This window comes from Miscanthus floridulus, chromosome 9 (genome assembly GCF_019320115.1).
Source record: "Miscanthus floridulus cultivar M001 chromosome 9, ASM1932011v1, whole genome shotgun sequence".
Lineage (NCBI taxonomy): Eukaryota > Viridiplantae > Streptophyta > Magnoliopsida > Poales > Poaceae > Miscanthus > Miscanthus floridulus.
The window spans coordinates 65,074,840-65,083,290 of record NC_089588.1 but is presented as its reverse complement, the minus strand read 5'-3'; positions in this window follow the sequence as shown (position 1 = coordinate 65,083,290).

The following is an 8,451-nucleotide window of genomic DNA, read 5'->3' as shown; positions in this document are numbered from 1 at the left end:
TCCAATCACAAAGCCAAGTAGCTCAACTCAGGTCGGGCCCCATTCTATAAGAGTGTGCACATTAGATGTAGTAAGGATGTGCGGGGAGCCAGACATGAGCCCAAGGGTAGACTGGGCCTGACCTGTCCTAGCAGTTGGTTGTCTCAGATTGTGCGGTGCTGATAGAATCCACGACATGTGTACCTGAGTTGTACCAAAGGTGACCTAAGACTGCCTTGGTGCAGGTATGTCTGAGTTTTTGTTAGGCATACTACCCAGCTGATTGCAATCGATTTGAATCACCATCTCTCCCGGATAGTGAGAAACTTGACTAAGCTTCCTTCTATCATAGTGATTAATGGCAAGTGGAATGGTTCTGAGAATGGTATGATAAATGGCAATGGTTACTATTGTAATGTTACTTAATTATATAACATATGTTTGGCATAGGTTAGTTGCTAATCTAGAGATCAATAGCTATAATTAACTTGGTGACTGAATTATAAAATGTGTAGTTCAACTAGTAGCTTTTTATGCAAAATGATGTCAAGCTAGCCCCACTTATAAAGCCTTGCATGGTCCTTGGTGTCACTTTATTTTTGGTTCATGACGGGTATGTCTAGCTGAGTACCTCCTCGTACTCAGGGTTTATTTCCCACTTGTTGTAGATGGTACTGTATACCATGGGTACTGCAAGAATTGCTTCTCTCCCGCCATGGATGAGGAGTAAGGCCATGGGCAAGGCTCTTCTATGTGGTCTTTTCTATGATGTTTTTGTTGGACTTGATCACAAACTAGCATGTATTTGAACAAGTGTGTGTGATGTTGGTTTTAAAACTATATTGCTTTCGCTATTATAGTTGAACTTGGTATTGTAATAACTATATTTGAACTCCTAATGTATGTTGAGGTACTTGTGAACTTATGTAACATGTGGCTTGTATGTTGAATCATGTATGATCTTGGTTGTATGTTGGGGATTATTTGAGATCCTTCGTGATACTCGACGGACTATCGGGTTTATATGGGCTCAAGTATGATAGTGTGATCGCTCTGATGGTTGTCATTGTACTTGTGTTCTTATAAATTGGTCTGTTCTGCTACATGTTCTATCATGGGTTAGAGAGTTTTATGATTCTTTATGGATTGGCCTTGGGCATAGGTACATTCACTTTGCTTCTAGAGGTCAGTGACTACAGGCTACAGAGCTTGAGGGCTAGAGAGATACTAAGGATTCTAGAGTCTTTTATTCATATTCACTGAGATTTGCTATGGAGAGACAGAGCCACCGAGACACCCTCACTGATGGACGAGTACCACCCATAGACTTTGTTAGAGCTTGCTTCACTGAGCCATTTGGAGAGGGATAGAGCCACACACCGTGTGACCTTACACCTATAGCTCGTATCCTAGACTTAGTCATGAGGAGGTATTTGCTCCCAAGGGGTGGCTATCATGAGGGATTGACATGTATTCAGCTTTGGTTAGTCCACCACTTGATCTCTTAGACTGTGTTTGATATTTAGGATGTGATGCTCTCAGAGATGGAGGACACCTTAGTAGAGGGCTTTCAGGGGCCATCGTCAGTTGCCATATGCTCACTAGATTACCTTTCTTATTTGGAAGACAGTCTCACAGATGTCCCTAGAGACAGTGGCTGAGTGGAGTGGTGCTACTACAGAGTTCCTAAAGTACAACATGAGCTAGCTATTATGTCATAGTCATGAGAGGACTCCTAGCCGACCGAGCCATAGACCAAAGGTGATAGAGATTGCTAGCTGAGTAGGATGAGGCCATTAGGGCCATTGCCGAGACTGAGCTAGAGTAGCTAGAGGCACTAGTAGGAGGACGTGGTCGAGAGTGACCCAACCTGACATCTCAAATAAGGACTACCAGCCTATCCCATATATGCCACCATGTGCACACGACAGAGAGGCCGATGGCTCTAGCTTAGCTCCACCACATCCACTGTAGACAAAGCCTACCTTGCTAGCTATACTTGAGCGCATGTGGTAGGACCAGGCTCGTTAGGCATAGGAGACAATAGCTACCATTGCTTAGGTGCAAGGCATGTTAGGATTAGTTCTAGCAGCAGCAGTAGTCCATGCAGCAGTAGCAGCAGCTAGTCACTCAGCAGCAACTTCTTAGTTTCATGCAACATGTCCTTTCGGCTACAGGGATTGCTCCTTCCTAGCCCACATTGTAGCTCGGTCAGACTATTACTACTACCCCAGTGACTCTAGCTATATAGCCCAATGGGTTTCGGAGTCAGGGACAACCTGGTTGCATAGTTGGCCTCACCTTTTGAGCAGGTGTCCTAGTGGTTTGATTCACCAAGGATGAAGTAGGCTTAGAGCTTCACTCCTATAGTTACAGGCTTCACTCCTACTCAGTCTAAGTCAGTGCTAGTGAGAGACACTCCAGTCTCTTAGAGTTTGGGTGCTACTTTTAGTGAGCTCATAGGACATCCTACACCTTCTTAGTTCTGAGTCCTTCCTCCTACCATAGCTGCTCTGGTCATAGGGACTACTGAGATGATCCCATCTTCTATTGCTTCATCCAAGCTACCTCCGATAGTCACTCCTATACTTGAGGTTTCAGCGATAGAGACAGTGGCAGTTGTGGCTCCACTTGCTATAGAGACACCTTCTAAGCCATAGGGTCAGGCTACTACCATAGCTTCATTGTCTCCACAGGCTGACCTAGCTACCGAGTCCACCGAGCAGACCCAGACTGCTTCATGTACACTTCTAGTGATAGAGGGCCAGCTTTAGTTCACTCTAGAGGGTCCAACTGCTCTGAGTTCATGGTCTGAGGATGATGCAGCTTAGTTTTAGATCTCTCACCGTACCTCAACTGCCTAACTCGTCTACTCCTATCCCGCTTGTCCGACCCTTAGGTTTTGGTGCTTGACGCCAAAGCGATAGAGAGGGAGCATGTGTGTTAGACTTAGGCGGAAGTGTGTGAGATGGACTCATTCTTTTACGTGCTACTTCATGCATTCATGTTTACTTTGCATGCATTATGATATATGTGATATGTGTGTGATTGTGAGACTTATGTGACATGTGTGCTCTCTACCTTGATATATTTATGTCATGTCACTTGGTTATGCTCATTTGCTTAGCTTCCAAGTTCTACTCTAATTCAAAAGAGCTTTATATTTCATACTCATGCTTAATTCATATCTTATGAGTACATTGTGTTGGCTTGGGTCATATAAGCATGCCTAACCCCCATGTTCTTATTGTCAAATGCTTATATGAACCAAGCATGTTGAAAACCTAACCCATCTCACTTAAGGTAGTGTTGTCATCAATCACCAAAAAGGGGGAGATTGAAAGCATCGAGGCCCCTAGCTAGGTTTTAGGTGATTAATGACAACACAAGATTACATGTGACTAACATATATTTTGCAAAGGCAATTTGAGTTGGGTCATGATAATGATGATTGTTTGGGCAATTATGGTTTTCATGCCCCAATCGATGTAAATTGTTTTGGTTTTCAAAGGATGGATGATAAGATTAAGGACAGACTAGTTCTAAGTGTTGTTTGGCATTAGAGAGACACTTAGAGTAGTTTAGGACTTTGTTTTTCCTTTAGGCCATACTATTAAGGGGGTATGAACTAGTAGCTTGACCTAGGTAAGTCTACTGGTTTAGGTGTGGTGCACACTTATCAAACTTAGCACTAGGTAGCTCAGGGTTTGCCCTAAGATCGATTAGAGACACTCATTCATGAAGATGTTGAATTGGAAGTGAATGGAGTGCTCATTTACTAACCGGACAATGTGAGTCCAGTCAGTTCATTTGCTTGGTAGCAGAAGGCAGACTGCGATCGAACTGCTGAACAGTAATGTTCGCCGAACGCACCGATGATCACAACTGTAGCAGCATGGACTTGCTATTGACTGGACTAGACACTAGGTAGGTAAGTGACCTAGACGTAGGGCTTATAGAGACTGGTCAACAACACTGAAGGTCCAGAGAGGATAATTCTTGACCAGACATGTCAGATGGATGCTGACTAGCGTTAGGTCACTCTAACGGTCAAGTCTGATAAGCTGATGTGTTCGTGGTCATTGTCCACCGACCGGTGTGTCCGGTCACCTTGACCTGCATGTCCATTCACCACGTAATGTGCTGAGTTGGACTGGTAATGGTTGTGTTTTGAAGTGGGGAGTATAAATACTTCTTCCACTCATCCAACTTAGCTGTCTTGCCCATTTATTCAACTGAGAAACACCTTTGGAAGTGCAAGGAAGAGCAAGAGCCTAGTGGGGTGATTAAGATTTGAGAATCCAAGATTAAGGACCATATTAGTGCATAGGGAGTAGCAAGTGTGCATCAACCTTTCTCATTAGGTTTGTCTTGGTCAAGTGAGAGTTTGTGCTTGTTACTCTTGGTGATCCCCATCACCTAGATGGCTCGGTGGTAATTGGAAAGCTTGGTAATCATCTGGCGGAGCTTATGGATGAGCCTAGTCATGGTGTGAGTGGTTGTGGGCGATGTACCATGATGGAGTGTCAAAGAATCAGCCCATAGAGAGCACTTCATCCTTGCATGGACCAAGGGGGAGCTACACCCTTGTGTGGGTGCTCCAATGAGGACTAGTGGGGAGTGGCAACTCTCTGATACCTTATAAAAACATCGGACGCGTTCCTCTCCTTCTCTTTACTTTGAGCATTTACATTTGAGCAATTCAATTCATGTCTTTACATTCTTAGAATTACCATGCTAGAGTAGGATTGAAACCTAGGGTACAAAACTTTTATGTGGTAGAATAATAGAAATACTTCTAGGCACAAGGGGGTGAAATGGGCTAAGTGTAGAACTTAATTATTGCAAGGAATTTAGAATTAGCCCAGTCACCCCCTCTTGGGCATCTTGATCCTTTCAGGCACAACAAGAATTACTAACCATGACATTTAGTTGCCATGCCATGCTCATGATCCTTGTGTGAAGCTACTTGACATATATTGCCCTTTTCGCTTACCACTCCTTCTCTCCTTTAGTTGGCACCATCGCTGCACTTAGATTTAATAAAGGTGGTGGGAGGTGGACGAATGAGTGGTTGTAGGCGCAGTGCGATGGGAATTTTAGGGTTACTATATGAGGATGCTAGTTGGGTTAAGACTTGCGAGCTGGGCTAGCCCAGATTGGCCACTACAAGGATGACCACCATGGGGCATGGGTCTAGGTGTGAGTGTGCGACATAGCAAGGCAAAACAAGATGGGCATTTCTATATTTAATGCCTACCAGTTTACCCTATGCAAGGATGTGCTCCAAGTGGTATAGCCCTAGGTGCGATGTGGAAGGTCATAATATCACTACTAGGAATCTGTTGCTACATGACGAACAACTTTCATCACTGAAGAAGCCAAATTCGTCATAATTTTAGTTTTATGATGAATTTATGATGAAAAATGCTTCGTAAAAAAAGTCAGGTCATATTGGTACATGCTAACGAATCTAAAAACTTTGTCATAGAAGTGGTTTGATCTGTGATGAAAAACTGACTGTCATAGAAATATTTTGGCATGCGTGGAATGGGGCTGCCACACTAGTGGGTGCTTCTATTGGAGATGCTTTCCACAGTGTACATGTTATAGCCGGTTGCATTTGAGATGGTTCGGGTATGGGTCACCTTCTTATTGGACAACGTACTAGACCACTGTGTCAGGTCCCTGTTGTTCCACGTGTTAGTTGTCTATTGGCACTTGTGTCGTGTTCTGGTTGGATCACATGTCACTTCTTGATTGGACCATATGTCATATTTTTATTGGTCCACATGGTAGTTTCTTATTCGACCACGCATCACGGTGTTGTCCATCCACATTTCATTTTTTATTCGGCTACGTGGTTTGAAGACATCCTTCCACTTGTTGAATTTTTAATAGCCCACGTGTCGTGTTCCTAGCTATTTCACGTGCCATGCACTGGTTCATCCTTGTGTCACTATTTTTATTTGATCACATGGCCTGTCCTAGTTCTACCATGTGTAGGGCAATCAATTCATCATAAAAGTATTTCAAGATTGTCACTATTGCATAGATTGACTACATAATTATTCAATGAATGTCTATATAATTATTCAGATGGCAATCAAATACAACAAATTACAATTCACACATTAGCAGCAAGCCACTGACAGAGTTTCACCACATCAAACTGGCACATGAGTACACACATCAAACCACAAATTTTCACTGACATCAAGCCAACAGAGTTGACGACTAAGAGTTACTAGAAGAAGAGCTAAAGCATATGATATCCTCACATAGCATATTGTACCGCTCCTGTTGCTATATCTTGAACTCCTCAAACTCTCTTTCACTCTATTCTGGTGGAGCTTATCGGGATACCAGCATTCTTCAAAAAAGGGTGTTGTCGCTGACCTAGGAGTGGACCTAGCCCTCGGAGAGGTAGAGGACTATGGAAACAACATCAGCAATAGTCATTGGTTTCGTGCCCATCAGAAACAAGTCCTGCTCACATAGTTCCATAGCTTCCTGTGAAATTCAAGCAGTAAACATTAGGTTACAGATAGTGGAAGAGGACTTTAATTGAAAACCCAAGAGATTAGTTCATTACAGGTAACATAGGTTTCATATTGATATGGATTACATAAGCACAATGCACATGTACTAATATGGATTACATACTATGAAATTCAAGCAGTAAATATTAGGTTATAGATATAGATTACATAAGCACAATGCTACAGGTACCATATTGATTGGTGCAAAATTGCAACTTCAAAATTAAATGATAATGGCAAATTTAGGCTCCTATCACTTTTAGCTTCTATTAACAGTGCACATGAGTTTTTGTTTATACAAAAGCAAGTGTAACAATAAAAACAACCGTCACTTACAAATGATTGTAGCTGTATAACTTAGGAGCAAGATCCTATAGCTTGGGGGTACTTCACTTTTGCACGATTTTACTTGTTTTTTAGATCAATGAGTCAACTTTCCTAGCCATGTTGATTTCACTCTCTTGGACTGCCTTCCTCTAGGGCTCATATCAGTGTTGCCTTTTATCCTACTGGAGGAGCCTCCTGTATGGCTTCTTTGACCCGGACGCTAAAATTGGACAAAAAAACTTAAGCAGCAAGCATGTATAAATTGCATTGCTATCCAGACAGCAAAGCATTGCATTGCAATCTACAACCCCCTCCCCCCACCCATCCTGTCCAAACTTAATACAAGATAGAACATGCACCTCAATTGCAAGGGTCACTGGCTCATCTTCTAAATCTGAATATGTCTCATCTGTATCAGCAAATCCCTCAAATAATTCCCCTGGTTGAGGTGTATATTCCAAATCTTACACCGTGTCTACCAATTGTGCTTGACTTTTTACCTTTGGAGACACAGGTTTTTGGCCCACATGTAGCTCAAGTTCTTCTATCTTCCAATGATTCTTTGCAATTTCTGCCTCCCGCTCTCGTTCAAAAGCATTTAGTGGTTGTTCATCTAGATTACAAAGGTATTTAGTAACTAATATAAAGCTTCTACTGAATGTCAACATAACAGAGCAAGAGTATGCAAATAAGCGCCTAACTAACTACAGTTGTTGGTTTTTGAAGGAGAATTACAATAGTTTTGAAGGAGAATGAGGGTGGAGTAGTTGTTGGTTTTTTAAGACAGAAGTCATCATCATGAGCTAATGGTGGATTTGAGTTGGTTCTTGAGTTGAAAGCAGCAATTCCATTAGTAGCAACATGTGTAGCTTAAACATTAGTGGCCTCAGTCATGTGAATGATGGATAGAAAGCATTGATTTGCTTTCGATGCCTTCCTCTTGTTTGGAACCAAATGAAACTTGGTTGTCAACAAGGAGAAGATATAGAAAGCAAACATATGAGCTGCATCCTAATACATCCAACAACCATATAGACATAATTGGCATAGAAATGTGGCCTTAGATATGTTACAAGTTCAAAATACCGTAAGGACTCACTTGTGGCACTAGAGCATACTGAAACATAAATGTAGAATCAAGTAAACACTTGACAATTAACAAGCCTAGTTGCACATAGACATTTATAGTAAGAGCACTGAAACATATGCAAAAAACCAAAACATCATTAAAAAACTAACCAGTGCCATCTCCTAGTTCTTTTCATCATCATTGGCCTAACTAGATCTCCAATGCTAGAATATTTCTTGTATATGTCATGTTCAAGCAAGGACATAAATAGTGAAGCGAACTAGGAGAAGGCAAGAAAGGAGACCAGCAGATCAGGATTTGTTGCCTTTGCCATGGCATACAACAAACACGGACACCAATGTCGCGCACTCCACTAGAAAGGCCCTGCCGCCTAGCCTCCAAAAGGTCACCTAAGCCTCCATAGCACACCGAGGGATCCTCCGCTTCCGCCGCCACCACCACAAGTCCAACAGGCAGAGATTTGTTTCCACTTGTAGGGGATATCCAATATATAGGTCAACCTATTGCATCCAC